Raw genomic sequence first — 15,196 nt, forward strand, 5'->3', positions numbered from 1 at the left:
AGTGACCCCAGGGTCACTGGGATCGAGTCCCACGTCGGGGTCCCTGCATGGACCCTGCTTCACCCTCTGCCTGTGTCTCTGCCTCTGTCTCTGGGTCTCTCATGAAAAAATAAAATAAAATAAAATATTAAATTAAATTATGCATGTGGGTGTGCTTCCACAAGTTACCCACCCACCCTTCCATTCATCTTAGCCGTGAACCCCCGGAACTGTAAAGCTGGAACAAGGAAAGGCTACAGATGGCTCCAGGCCCAGACGGTTTCATAGGTGATTCCACTGTGCCCCTGAGCAGTGGACACCACCAGTGCCGCTTCAGTGGCTGCCACGCACAGACAGGGAAGGACATTTCCAAATCCTTTTTATAATGCTAGCATGGGAGCGACACCAAACCCCAGCGAGAATAGGCAGAGAGACAGCCACAGCTCTGTTTCATGAATGAATGTCAACACAAAAAAGTCTGAAACCCGATAAGCCGTGACCTGGGGATGTAAAGGTGGTGTGAGATTAGGAAGCCTCTTAAAACAGATCTCCATGTCCACAGAGCAGAAGAGAAGACGCATGAGATGCAGACATTTGATTGAAACAGCACCTACACGTGTTTAGTTTTTTTTTGTTTGCAAAGGCCCAAAACATAAGGATATGGATGCTTCAAATGATGGAAAAAGGATATTCAACACATTGCAACCAAAGTGCCTGAGTTGTGGGGAATGAGTAAAACCTGGAAGCACTCTAATGAAAGCCAGAATCACCGCCCCCTCCCCATTTAACCCAATTCTGGAGGACTGAGCACACAACTGTACACAAGGGTGAGAGGCCTGAGTGCAGGTAATGGGTTCAAGCCCAGATCCCAGAGAACCCACTGGAGTCAGCCGCATAGACTGGGAACTCAGCTGAGAGGGCCAAGGGCCTTCTTCTGGTGCAAACAGCCATGAGAGAGATTGTGTAATGGGAAAACATCCTGTCTACAAGAGCAACAAAACAGATAAATACTTGGTAATTAATGCAAGAAAAGTGGAGAGCAGTGGGCAGCAAGCTCTACAATAGGTTTTCTCCAATGAATGAATGAATGAATGACTGGGAATGAAAAGGAAACCTGTTCTTAGCTAGAAAGACTCAGGAAGATAAAGGGGTGAAGCTTTCTGAAATTAGACTATGAATTTATTGTGGAAGCGATGAGATACCAATAGTTTTTTTTTTCCCTTAGAAGTAGCCAAGGTGGGGCACCTGGGTGGTGCAGCAGTTGGCTGAGCCTCCGACTCTTGGTTTGGGTGGAGGTCATGATCTCAGGGTCGTGAGACTGAGTCCCGTATCGGGCTCCACGCTCAGTGTGGAGTCTGCTTGAGATGCTTTCTCTTCCTCTCCCTTTGGCCCTCCCTGCCTCCCCTCACGTAAATAAATAAATCTTAAGACAAAACAAAACAAAACAAAAAACTAGCCAAGCTGATCTTAAAGTTCACATAGAAAAATAAGCAGGTGAGTAGTTAGGGAAATTCTGGAAAAGAAGGTTATGTCAGGTGTCAAAAATAAGACAACAGGCCCAAAGTGGAGTCACTTATGCTAAAACCCAGGTCAGCAAACAGAGGGAGAAAGAGAGACAGAGAGAGAGAGAGAGAGAGAGAATGCAAGTTGGAAATGGAAGCGATACCACCAAAGCCTGTGAGATCGGCAAAGCCAGAACTGTGTAAAAGCCCACAGCGGGAGAGATTATAGGAGATTATAGGATCTGCTTCTACAGATCACTGGTGGGGGCAACTCGGCCTACCTTCTGCGGCGGCACTTTTGCAACATTTATAGTATTTACACTCAGCAGCTCCATTTCTAGGGATTTTCCCTGCATATATGTGCACGTAAATGCCAAATAACATTTGCACAAGGGTACTGATTGCGGTTTGATGTGCAATAGTCAAAGGCTGGAGACAGCCTCCACGTCAGCCAACGGGAGCTGGTGCAGTAAATCGCACTCACTGAGGCGGTGGGATTGGGATCAGGCAGCTGCTAAAAAGCACAAAAAAAAAGTACAGCTTTACCTGAAGCCAAGTCATTGCCAAGTGCCAGAGTGTGGTACGGAACAGGGCATGCACTGTGCTCCCTGCACGGGGAACCCTGGAGCCGTGCGTCACGCCACCTGGAGCATCTGAGTCCTTTTCTAGCCCGGGATTCAACACCCCCCCACCTCAGCTCTGCCTCACAAGGGGTTTCTTTAACCCACAAGGTCCTGAGAATTTGCATGTTGCAAAAGCTTGGATCCGTCAAATGCAAACTGTTCTATGCAAATGTTTTGAGAGCTATTTAGGTCACTTCTCCAATGTTGGGGGGGTGGGTTGGTGCAGTCTTCTGTCCTGAGGCCCTTCTACCCCTCCTCATTCCCCCCGAGGACAAGCCCACACTCCTGTCTGACCCTGCTTCTTCCTCCTGGTCTTTCCAGCTGCTCTTGTGCACGAGCCCCTCCCAGCATCCCAGAACCTGCAGACTCCAGGTCTGAGAGAGGGTCCGGGAGGCCTACACCCCTTTCTCAGCCAGGACGCCATGTAGCGGAGCCTCTCAACGGGCGGTCTGGACTCAGAGGGATGCTTACTTAGCAATGTCTCCAGACGTTGAGGTTGTCACAGCTTCGTGGGGGGTGCTGCCCTTCGCATCTGGTGGGTGGAGGCAGGGAGGGTCCTCAGCATCCTCCACTGCACGGGACGGGCCCCATTGAGGAATGCTCTGGCCCCAAATGTCCATAGTGTTGGATGGGAAGCCATGATCCAAACCAACCCGACCCCCGGACATCAGGGCCGGTGTCAAAGATGTCGCAGAGAGGCGGCAAAGCCTGTCGAAAGACAGACCCTTTGGAGGAATCCACTCGGCTCCTTTGACTTTGTGAGGATGTGCGTCCCCCTTCTGGGCGAGCTTCCCCGCGAGAGGGACCCGGCCATTCTCACTGGGGGTCTCACAGGCCCGGGAGCTGTGTTCTCCTGAGCTGCGCTCAGCACATGGCGGGGTCTGATCTGCTGCCACGGGGGAAGGTGGCTGCCATCGCATCCCCTCCCCCAAGGACACATGGCCTCATGGTGGCCTGTCACTCCCCCTTTCCTTCATCCTCCTCTGAACCCAGAGGCCCATTTCTGAGATGTCCTTGCACCTGCTTGGGCGCTGGTTCTCCTCTTTCCTGAAGGAGATAGATGGCAGGTGGAGGGGGCTCTTACCTGGCAGGGTGGGCTGACACGAAGGAGATGACGTGTCACTGTGCCCCCAGTCCTCCTCCAGCCCGGGCCCTGCTGGGCAATGGGCAGACACCCTTTCCGGCCCAGGGATTTACAGACCAACCAGCACAGGGCCCTGGCCAATAGGGTGGCGCTGCTACCAGTAACTGCGGTGGGGCTGGTCCTAAAGGGGCTGAGCCCGGACAGTAATGGCAACAGGGTGACCCTGCAGTGGCAGGAACCAGCGGGCGGGTGGAAGCCCTGGGCACACTGTGGTGGCCAAAAGCATGCTGCACGGAGCTAATCCACGCAGGACTCTTGCTGCCAAGGGGGTCACAGGCCTGGCCTCGGATGGGGACGGGCCACACAGGCCCCATTGGGGAACCTGGGGTCTTGGTGTGGGACCACAGCCTCCCGCCAAAGGTGGACACTTCCCTGAGCCTCCCCCAGTGGTGCCCCGGCCAAGGGGGACAATCAGAGGACCAGCACCTCCGAGAGAGGACAGGGTGGGAGCCTCTGTCCCTGGCTGGTAGCTCATATGGTAACGGCCTACAAAGTACCCCATGGGTTTGTCCTCTGGTTGCAGAGTGACCTCGGGGGGACGGCTGCTTCCTCCCGCCCTTGTCTTTCTCTGAGGCTGACAGGGCGGGCAGTTCTGGGTTCTTCTTCATTCCACTTTTATTCTGAGACCCCCTCACGCAGGCCCCGTCCCCCTGCAGGCTGAGTCCCCAAGGGTGGACCTGGTAGAGGTCAGCGACAGGATGGCCACCACGGGGCCCCGGGGCCCGTACCCCACTTCCCTGGGCCTCCACGTGGTTTCACTTCCTCTGCTGCTGCCCCTGGGGGTTCCCCTCCAGCTCCTCCGTTGGACCATCAGGGTGGAAACTGCTTGCCGCGGAGACACGGTGGCACAGGGTGGCACAGTGCAGGGTTGTGCTGGGGGGGGCAGGAAACAGAAGCGTGCAGGGTGGCTGGGTGCACAGGGAGTCCCGGGAGCCCCGGGAGCCCCCGGGAGAGGCTTCTGGGGAGAGGAGAGCCTTGAGCTGAGCTGTTACTAAAATATGTACAAATTCTCTTTGGTGTTTCTAAGATCAGCTGAGATTTTGAGCTCAGCTAGGAGTGACTGTGTTGTAGGAACAGGGCAGCGTGGGAACGAGGTGGGCTGCGTGAGCCCCAGGGTCGGAGAGAACCCCCCAGGGGTGGGCCTCAAGTGGGGCTCCCCAGCCATGCTCCTGCTGGGCAGAAGGCACCCGGGTCAAGTGGCCAGGAGGGCCTACGAGGTCATATTTCAGGCCAGCAGGCAGCACGGGACAGTGGCTGACCCCATGCAGCCAGGCTGGCAGTAGGATCGGGGCGAGTGGCTCAAGTGACACCTGGGCCCACCAGGCCGAGAGGCTTCAGAGCCGCGGGTGGGAGCCTGGGCCCTCCTGGGGCTGCCACAGGCTGCCTGACACTTCGCACGTTCTCCTCCTCCACCTCCTCCTGCTCCTTCTTCTTTTTTAGTGTTGGTCAATTCAGAATTAGTTATTTTATTTATAAATAGGGTCTTTTAGAAGCTAAACACCAACTCAGGCCCTGTGCCAATATAGGTGCTTATTTGACCACCCGCGTATTTATAGAATGCTATCGAGTGGTCCTTTTATTTGTTATTTTATTTTTTATTCGTTTCAGGGGTAGAGGTCAGTGACTCATCAGTTGCCTATAACAGCCAGTGCTCATCCCATCACGTGCCCAACTTCGTGCCCGTCCCCCAGGGACCCCGTCCCCCCACCCCTCCCCTCCAGCCACCCTCAGTTTGTTTCCTGGAGTCAGCGTCTCTTAGGCCTTGTCTCCCTCTCAATTTTCATCCTCTGTATACTTGATGGCCTTCTGCAAGCCCGTACATGTTTTGTTTGTGCTCCCCCACGGTGACAGGCCAAGAAGCCCCCTAGGCCCCCCGCCCCCGGGAGGTACGTGTGCACGTCAAATCCCTGGAATCTTTAGATGGGACCTTACAAGGGAGAAGCGTCTTTGCAGGCATAATTCATGGAAGGATCTGGATGTGAGACCATCCTGGGTTATCTGGGCGGGCCTTCAATCTGATAGGTGTCCCCACGAGAGACACCCAGGGAGAGACGCAGAGAAGAGGAGGCCGTGGCCCATAGAGGCACGGCCGAGGGACGCCTAGTGCCTCTGGGTGCCAGATGAGGCAGGAAACCTCCATCCCTGGAGCCTCCGGAGGGCGCGTGGCTGCCGTGTGGACACCTCAATCATGGGCAGACGAAGGTCACTTTTCTGCTGCTTGAAGCCACCGAGTCTATAAGAATTTGTTAGGGGACCTTGGGGAAGACCCGCCTCATCTGGGAAGGTGAGAACGAGGAGGACGCATCTTAGCCTGTGCAGTGAGAATTTTCAGGCAAAATAATTACTTATTTTATTTTTTTTCTCATTAGAAAACCGAAGCCAAAGCCATATTAATGTTGAAGGCTTATATATATATGTTCTGTCCCAGAGTGCACTGAAAATCCAAGGTAGGGAGCAATCTGGCATCTGGCTCTTAACTGCTCCATCGTCAGCAAGCTCCCTTCCGGACCAGCTGCTTGGGTGTCCCAGCCAGCGGGACGGATGCGGAGAAGGGGGACACCTCGGTCAGCTCGGTGCCGTCACAACAGACATTTATTCTTCACGCTTCGGGAGGCGGCAGGTCCGAGATCAGGGTACCTTGTGGCTGGGTTCTCGGTGAGGCCTCTCTCCCTGGCTTGCAGACGGCTGCCTTCTCGCTGTGTCCTCACATGGCACAGATGGAACAGTCTCTTCCTCTTGTAAGGACGCCGATCCCACCCGGGACCCCCACCCAGGACCTCATCTAAACCCAAGTTCTTCTCGGGACGCCTGGGTGGCTCAGTGGCTGACTGTCTGCCTTTGGCTCAGGTGGTGACCCCATGGTCCCCCTGCAGGGAGCCTGCTTCTCCCTCTGCCTGTGTCTCTGCCTCTCTCAGTGTGTCTCGTGAATAAATAAATAAAATCTAAAAAAAAAAAAAAAAAAACCCAGATTCTTCTCAAAGTTCCCACCTCCAAATACCGTCACACTGGGGTTAGGGCTTCAGCATGGGAATTTGAGGAGGGCGACAAAGTGCAGCCCGTGGCAGAGGGCATGGCCCCGCTGTTTATGGATGCTTTCTGAGGGTTGCGTATAACACACGTGCTTCAGAGTTGCCGGCCCAACTTTAGGCACAGTGCTGCAGCTAACCATGAGGGGATGGGGAGTACACCCAGGTAAATTGAGGGGCTAGGGAAGAGTTGGGATTCAGACTTTTTTTGCACATTGTCACTCCTTTGTCCTTATCATGACACCTCGTGGCCCAAAATGGCTCCTTGAGGGACCGTCCTCACCTCTGCATCCCAGCCAAGAAGACATTCCTCCCTCGGTCACAGCGTAGTGTGGGGATGGAGTCCTTTACGTGCCTGCAGCGTATCCAGCTAAACCTGGGGACCTTATTACTAATGGGAAAGGTTGGGCAGGGCGCCAGGGGCAACCAGCAGTGTTTTCTACACGCTCCCTCTGCTTGCCTCAAGGACCTGGGAGCCTGCTGCATAACGGTGGCCTCCTGTTCTAACATAACCCGCCCCGATTCCGTCCCTGCTCAGTCTACTCCCCAGGCTCCCCAAGCGCACAGGCCGCTCCTCCCAGAACGTGCCAGCCTAGCAAATACCAGGCTGTCGTCAGCCGAGCATTTGTTTGCTGAGCGGAGGTTGAGCTGCACCAGGTGTGGAATCGGGGAGCGGAGGCCCGCGGTTACTTTCCGACCTCAGGTTCGCCGATCGCCCACACGAACACCTGCTCCCCCTGCCCTGCCCCCTGCCCGGCCCCGTGTCCCCTCCGACTTCACAGTTTATGAGCCTGGCTCGCCTCAGCAGACACTTTCCACTCCGTACCCCCTCTGCTCCTTCTAATGAACCCCAGGTGCAGGGAACGCTCTGGCCCGGCAGCAAGATCACTGCCTGGCATCGGAGGAGGCGCTTCACAGCCAAGGAGTGTCCGGAGCTGGGAACGGACCAGACGGGGGCAGGAGGTGACGAGGACTGGGGAGCAGGGAGGAACCGTTGCCCTCAGCCCTTTCTCTGCAGCCGGGGGGCAGAGGGGGGTCCAGACGGCTCAGCCTGCCCCGCGGGCTCTCCCCTCCTTTACCTGCTCTGGGCTGGGCGGCGTGACTCAACTGCTGAAACTGTCCCGGGCATGTCGGGCGGGGGGGATGGTGAGGTCGTCCTGGGTCCCCACGGCCGCCCGGACATGGCGAGGACCCCCACGATGCACGCATGCTCGGACATTGCTAGCAGACGTGTCGCCTCGGAGCTGCCAGCGCAGGGGGTGCAAGGACCGTCCCTGCGAGGAGCCCGCAGCCTCACTGTGACCCTGTGCCCCACAGCGGCTGGGCCCTGCAGTCGCAAAAAGCGTTTTGGTGACGGGCCTTGGGAGGAATCAGAAAATCCCGTGTAATTAGAGCTCATGCACATAGAAAGGGGCGCACGGTGAGACCTGCGGCCTCCGTTTTAAGGGAGCCGATTTATACATTAAAACAATAAAACACGTCCAAGGGAGCGTGGGCTCCATGACATTTTTAGTGGCTCCTCTCTCTGGTTCTAGAAAGCTCTACCGCCAGAGGAAACCGAGGGGAGACTATGCCGACACCCCCCACCCCCGCTCATCATCGCGATGTTCCAGGCTGTGTTCGGCCAGATGGAGAAGATGTAAAATTATGATGCGTATTCCCGCGGCAGGGAGAGGGCCTCGCAGTTAATGCTCACCCTGGCAACGTGCCCGCGTGAATCAGCTCAGCATAAACCGGGGGGGCGGCGGGGAGGGTGCTCGTCCTTCCAGGTCTTGATGTGGAAATTTAAGGAGCAGGAGAGCTGGCTATTAAATTTCCAGCTCGTAAAATGAGATGCAGGTGTGTGCGAGCACGGAGCCGCGGGGAGGGGCGGCCCCAGCACAGCAGACCCCTGGGCCCATCCGCGGGGTGGGGGGTGGGGGGCTTGCAGCCGAATGGTGTCCCCCCCCCAGCCCCAGATGGTGAAGTCCTAACCCCCTCCCACCCCCGGTACCTGCAAATGGGACCATAACTGGAAATAAGATCTTTGCAGATGGCCGGCTACGATGAGGCCGTTAGGGTGGCCTTAATCCAATCTGATGTCCTTATAAAAGGGGGACATTGGACACAGAGGGAAGATGATGTGAAGTCAGGGGGAACACAGCCACCCGCAGGGAGCCCCTGGGGCTCCCAGAAGCTGGGTCCTGGGAAGGGGCCGGCCCTGCCCACACCCTGACCCCCGACTGCCTGCCTCCGAGCCTTCCTTCCATGACACAGAAAGTCCAGGACTCAGGCCACCCAGCCCGTGGCGCTTTGTCACGGCCGACCAGGACCCTCACCTACCCCACATGTGGGATCCAGCATGACTAGTTCCACTCTCTGGGACCCAGCTCCCTTGCCCCCCGGCCCCAGGACAGCCTAGTCCAGGGCCCTGCTCATGTCCAAGGCTCCTGAGCCACCCTTGGGAGGTAAAGTCACCTTTCCAGCCCCACCCTGGGGCCAGGGGCACAATTCAGTGTTCCTTAGCGTCATTGCACCTCCCCTGCCCCCGGCCAGCCCACCGCGACGTTGTCCACCAGCATCGCCAATGTTGGAGACATCCCACCCCTTGGTGAGGGGCCTTGGGTCCTCCGGAGGTCCTGCACCCCAATCCCAGCCGAGGCCTCCCTCCTCTCCTGTCCCACCCTGCTCCCAACTGCACCCATCCTGGCCTCGTTTTTGAGTATGGAGGCCAGGAGCATGCTGGCCTGCTCTTCGGGGCCGGGGTGTGTTTGCAAGTACCCCCAGGGCCCACGGATTCCTCAGCCGTGCCCAGCGGGACTGCCCTGAACTCTGCATTTGGACCGTCCTTCCCAGTGACTGCCCCCAACAGTGGTGTCCTGTCCTCGACAGCCAGTGCGGCCACCCCTCCCTGAGAAATGGGTGGGGCAGGGGGGGTCCTGGCCTGGGTCCATGCTCCAGAGGCCCCTCCTCCCCAGAGGCCGGGGGGTGCCCAGTTGGGGCCCTGGCCCCTCTTTAGAACCCTCTGCCCGACCACATTCTGGTCTGACCCTGGGCCCCTCTGGCGTCTGTCCCCTCTCCCAGAGGCAGGTGGGTGGGTGCAGATGTGCCAGCAGGTGTAAGTGCCCTGGGGTGGGAGCTGGCAGGGCCGGGGCAGGAGGCCTGCGGGGAGGAGCTGCACCTGCACCTCTGCTTCCAACCCCTGAGTCCCCACACGGAAGCCCAGGGTGGTTTGGGGCTCTCCTGGCTGGAGAGGTCAGCCCTGCAAACTGCCCCTGTGCCTGGCCTCCTGATAGAGGTGCTCATGGGCACCAGGGAGGGGGCTGGGCTCTCTGCAGGCCATGTGGAAGCCAGATGGTGGTGTTTGTGGGGTGAGTCCACGGGCTGTGGCCAGCGTGCAGAGTGCCTGATTGCATGTCTTGGGGACCCTGGAGGACAGGTACCGGGGTGGTGGGAAGCCAGCTGCTATCCTGGGGGCTGTGGAGTCAGACGGGTGGGGAAGGGATGGGGTTGCACCTGCAGACGGAGGGAGGTGGCAGGGGGACCCCAAGCCCCGAGCATTGTGCGGCAGCATCTGCAGCATTGGAGACGGGACACTGGAGATCGCCAGGTGGGAGGGAGGAGGCGCTGCGGGCCTCAGGTCTGGGGGGCCAGGGCCACCCGTGCGTGCTCTCACCCGCTGGGCCCCGATGGCTCCTTCCCACCCCGCAGGGCCTTCCTCTCAGTCTCCATTGCTGAGACGACGGTGAGCCCACAGAGCCCCCTATGGATGGAGCCTTGGGGGAGCCCCACTGGCCCATGGCTCCTTGGGACCTCTCTGCCCTCGGGCCCCTGCTCCGGTGCACAGGTGCCCCCCCCCCTGCTGCATGAGGGCGCTGCCCCCCTGCCAGTCCTCAGGGGCTCCCCTGACGTGCAGACGGCATGAAGATGCCCCTGTGAACAGACCTAAGCCGGTTGGGTCAGGCACAGCTCTCGGGGTGGCAGTGACCCCAGGACCCTGAGCGGCTGAGCTCAGAGACCCTCACCGTCAGACCAGTGGTGCTCTGGAAGGTGGACTGTGCTGGTGAGACTCGAAACATCGCTGGCCAGCTCTGTGGCCCCCGGGGGGTGGGGGGCCCAGCAGCCTGTCCCCTGTGTGCTCCGGCCACCACGGGGCTTCCTGAGGCAGGACCACCCGCCACCCTGCACTGGATGCAGGGCCAGGCCAGGCCCCCGGACGCCCTGCTCGGGTCTGTGCCCTGCACAAGGGGGGCACCCGTTCCGCAGTGTAGCCCACCACGCGGATTCACCCTGAGAGCCCTTCCGACGGGCCTCATGCGGACTGAGGAGCTGCTGAACCCCCGGGAGCCCCTGTGCACGGCCCCACGCAGGCTCATCAGCGCGGTTGCAGGGCTGAGGGCGGCGGGACAGCGAGCCCCGCGCCCTCCACGCAGGGTGTGTCGTGGGCTCCGCAGACCTCCTGCCGGCGCCGCCTCTTCCCCCACAGGCTGGGCTCCTGTCCCCGGCAACTGACACCTCTGGTACCCAAAAGGCACATATTTGACCAAAAAGCACACATCTGAAGCAAATGGCAGCCCACTTGGAGCAGCAGGACGAGTCCAGAAATTCCAGCATTGTCGCTGGTCACAGTGTCCGCGTGGAGAGCGTGGGCCACTCCCCGGCTCTGTGGGTCTTTCTGACCTCGCCGTCTCCCCGAGACGTGCCCGAGGCACAAGGACGGCCTGCCAGCCCCAGGGGCAGCCACTTGGGGCCGTGAGCTCGGGGAGGAAGAAGCAGCGGCTTCCACGGCCCCTGCTCCCCCCTGCTCCCCCCAGCTGACCGAGGGACCTGCGGGACCTCAGGGCTGCGTGGCTCGCGGCTGGCCCAGTGCGGGGCTGTCGTTCTCTGCAGACGCACGATGCAGGGGCCCTGCGGTCAGCAGGGCCGGTGTGATGTCCCAGTGGCTCCCGGCAGGGTGACTCACAGGAAGGAGGCCAGGAGCCAGCAGACCCCGGGAGGCACTTTTCAGGCAAGGTTGAGATTGGGGCGCCTGCTGGTGGGGGTGGGTGGGCGGGGGCGAGGGCCGGTGGGGTGACAGGCAGTCCTCTGGGTGCTTCGCCCTCACAGACGGGGAGAGACCAGGTTCCCCTGTTAACAGATGTGTGTACGGTGCCTGGGGACCCCAGGGCTCCCTCCCGTGACAGTCCCGAGGTGGGGGTGCTGGGGGCACAGGGGCTTGGAGTGGGGCAGTGCCAGACAGGAGACACCCCGTGTCCTAGGAGGTGGGGCCTGCAGATCTGCCAATGACTTGCAGGTGGGGGGAGGGAAAGCATGGAGGCCCCGGGGCCCTTGGGGTTCAGGTGGCATTTGCTGGAAGGGGGTGCTCTGGGAGGAGCAGGTTCAGAGCCAGAGGATGTTGGGACGTATTGGGGTGACCGGGTCCACCAGGGGTCCTGGGGGTTAAGCGGGCTGGATGGCGGAGGTGCCCATCCCCCTGGATGCAGGACCGGGTCCTCAGGTACCACCTTAGTGGCCAGGCCGTCTGGAGACGCAGGCTCGGGGCGCTCCAGCCTTGGGGGCAGCACCAGGACCTGTGGCCCCCGTGGCCGGGGGAGAGGGGGACACCTGTCAATGTGGCCTCCATCCTCAGCCTCCGGGGAGTCGGCGTCTACACCCGCGCTCCTGCAGTGTATCACTGTGGGGAGGGGCTTGTTGCAGAGGGGCAGGTGCACAGATTCCACCCCAGAGGGACCCTCATCTCTGACATGTGGGTGGCGCGTGGGGGGCCAGAGGCACGACCCCCGGGACGTGCAGGCAGCAGCTGGCGTCCTGTCCTCCAGGTCCAGGTGCCCAGCCGGCCGCAGGGACGCCGAGGAACCCCACGACTGTGGGCCGGGGAGCGGCGGCGGCACCAGGACCCACGCCCCGGCCCTCGCGGTCCCCTGTGCACCCCCGGCCCGGGCCCCCGTGAAATCCCCTGTGCATGGTCCGCCCTCGCCCGGGCTTCCAGGTGGTTTTCACCTATTCTAGCCCGACCGAGCTGGGAGGCCGCTTTCCTCGGACACCCCGTGGCCCCCGCAGCGGGTTTAACGCCAGCGGCTCGCGTGGCAGAGGGATGGTGTCCCGGGACCTCGGGGGTGGGCACGGCTGCTTGGAGCTGTTGTTCCTGCAGCTGTGCCCACGGACGCCGAGGCTGGGGGGGCCACAGTGTCCAGAGTCTCAGGGCACACAGGGAGGGCCTGGGGTCGGCCCCGCCTCCGCTCCTCCCTGACCCGTGTCCCGCACAGGTGCCCCTGCCTGCCCGGTGCTGAGTCAGCTCTGCGATCTGTCTGCCGGGCTTCGCTGTGCCCCATGAGGTTTGGGGCAGGGATGCTCCAAGGCAGGAGGAGAAAGCCGTGCTGGCAGGATGGACACATGCGTGACGCTCTGTCGTCAACACATTCCGGCCCAGGAGGCAGACGGAAGAGAAGAAGAACACTAGGAGGTCCCTGGGCAAGCTTTAGTTCCCATCCCCCCGCCCCCATACACACACAACTGTCCCCTAACTGTGTCACCAGAAAGCAGATGGGACGTCCGGTGCCACAGCAGCCACGCTGCATCAGTGAGGTAAAAGGCCCAGAACGCTGCAGGCACGTGGGTGATGAGCGCATCGCGCTGCGAAACCCCAGACAACAATTGTCTCTCTCCGGATTCCCACAACGTGCAGTTTCATAAAAACCTTATTTGTTTAGGCAGTTCCAGCTCCCCCCTGGCCCCCGGCTCGCGGCGGGGCACGTGGCTTCCTGATACTCACGGAAACCGGATAGCAGGTGGCTCGGTTTCATGGGCTCCTCTCGGGGAGATCATCACACGTTTGCGGAGCTGGTCTTATCTTCGCTGCCTCACGTGAGTCCGGAAACAGCCAACAAGTTTCCTGAGATGAGGGCAGACTGGCGGGGTCCTCGCGTCCCAGGGCACCGAGACTCCCACCTTCTTTTGTTACTGGACTTGACCCTCACGGACGCCCAGGCCCGTGCCCTCCAGACGTAGGAGACGGCGCAGTGCGGCGAGGACCTCACGAGCCGTGTGCGGGAGGCGAGTGAGGGGCGCCCACGGGCTCCGGTGACCTCCGCCCACGCGCCCCCGGGGCCAGGAACCAGAGCGGAGGTCTTGGGGCATCGAGAGCTGGAAGGTCCTTGGAGAACACCCGGCATCTCCCTTCCGTGCTGCTGACACGAAGCCGGCGTCTGGAAGGGCTGTGACCTTCTGAGGCCACCGCACGGACCCCTCGGGGACCCAGCAGGGGGTGGGTTAGCCGGGGCCACCCCAGAACCCGGCCCAGGACACGATGTCGTTCGGGGAGATGCCCGTGACAGCAGGCCTGGGGGCAGGAGGCAGGGAAAGCCGGAGAGCCGTGCGGGGACCCCGAGTCCTGACTCGGAGTGAAGACCGGGGGGTCGGGGGCACGGGAAGGTCCCCTGGGTGATCGGGGGCACGGGAAGGTCCAGCCCGGCCCCAGGAAGCCTCCGGGCTGCTTGTCTGGCTTGGGGGCGCTGGGCCTCCCGGGGATGCCCCCTCCACGCTCCGCCGCTGGCCGGGCGCCGCCCTCAGGAAGTGGGTTGTTGGCACCGGCCTCGGCAAGGCCGTCAGGAGACGGACGCTCACCTCACAGCCTCCGCAGTGCCGTACAGATCCCCTTCGCCGGGCACCTGGGGCTCCGCGGTGGAGCCTCTGCCTTCTGCTCGGGGCGTGACCCCGGGGTCCCGGGATCGAGTCCCGCGTCGGGCTCCCCGCAGGGAGCCTGCTCCTCCTGCCTGTGTCTCTGCCCCTCTCTCATGAATAAATAAATAAAATCTTAAAAAACAAAAATCCACCATCGTGGCCCTGCCCTCCCCGCCCCCTGGGGCATGCGGTTCAGCGGCCTTGGCACCTCCACGTATGAACACAGCCGCGTCCACGCAGCAGACACACACACCCGTGTTTTCTCTCCACAAGCTCCCTGTCGTGTCCCTGCCGTGCCAGGTGGAGGGGCACAGCCAGTCTGCGGTGACATCGTCCCCGGGCTGGCTCCAGCTGTTGTGGGCGTGCACTGCTGCTCCGGGCCGCCGGCGGGTTCTCTGCTGGGTCTCTGGAGCTTTGGGCAGCTCCCGGCACACGTGGTACACGCTCCCCGAACATACGACGGATGGACGGAAGGACGAACCCCGAAGACAATGTGGGTCACCTACTTTCTCCCCGGCTCGTGACCTCTCGTCCTCTCATCCACCGTGACTCAGTCCCATCTGCTCCCCGCCCGTCAGGCCCTAAACGTCCAGTCCCGCGCCGCGGCCCGCTAACAAGGACACGGGAGCTGGGTGTCCTGCCAAGGAGCGCGCGCCCTGCCTGGCCTCCGGTCTGGCTCAGCCGCCGCGGGCCGCGGGCGGAAGCCTCTGTGTCGCTTCTTAATGGTCTGGATTGTTGGCCTGGCTTTGCCCTTGCGGGCGGCCAGCGGGGCTGCGGTGTGGCCGCACGTCGTGGTCCGGGTGGCGGGTCGCCTGTGGAGCTGGACGGCCTCCTGCTGTCCCGGGGAGCCAGCCCGAGACACATGCCTGAGAGACGGCGCTGCGGGGGGCACAGGTGTGCCACTGCCCAGGTGGGCCCGGGGGCCGGGGGGCGGCCTCTGACAGGTTCCTGCTCCCCTGGTGCAGCTTCCTGACTCACTCCCGGCAACGTGGTCGGGAGACGCAGGCAGGTGATGGCATGGCCAGAGGCCAGGCCTACCCTAGGACCGTGACCCTGGAACGCCGGCCCGCTTGGGGTCTGTGGTGGGCCTGCCTGCATGCAAGAGCTACACGCAGTCACCCCAGTTCCCGGGCCACGTCCCAGGAGCTCCCCGTAACCCCCGGGGACTGACGTGCGGGGGGGCTGGGAGAGGGGTGGCTTCAGGCAGGGGTGCGGGGTGGGGGGGTCTGGGGCAGAGGCCGGGCCCGAGGACGAGGACTGGTC

Source organism: Nyctereutes procyonoides, unplaced genomic scaffold (genome assembly GCF_905146905.1).
Source record: "Nyctereutes procyonoides isolate TBG_1078 unplaced genomic scaffold, NYPRO_anot_genome, whole genome shotgun sequence".
NCBI classification, from domain to species: Eukaryota; Metazoa; Chordata; class Mammalia; order Carnivora; family Canidae; genus Nyctereutes; species Nyctereutes procyonoides.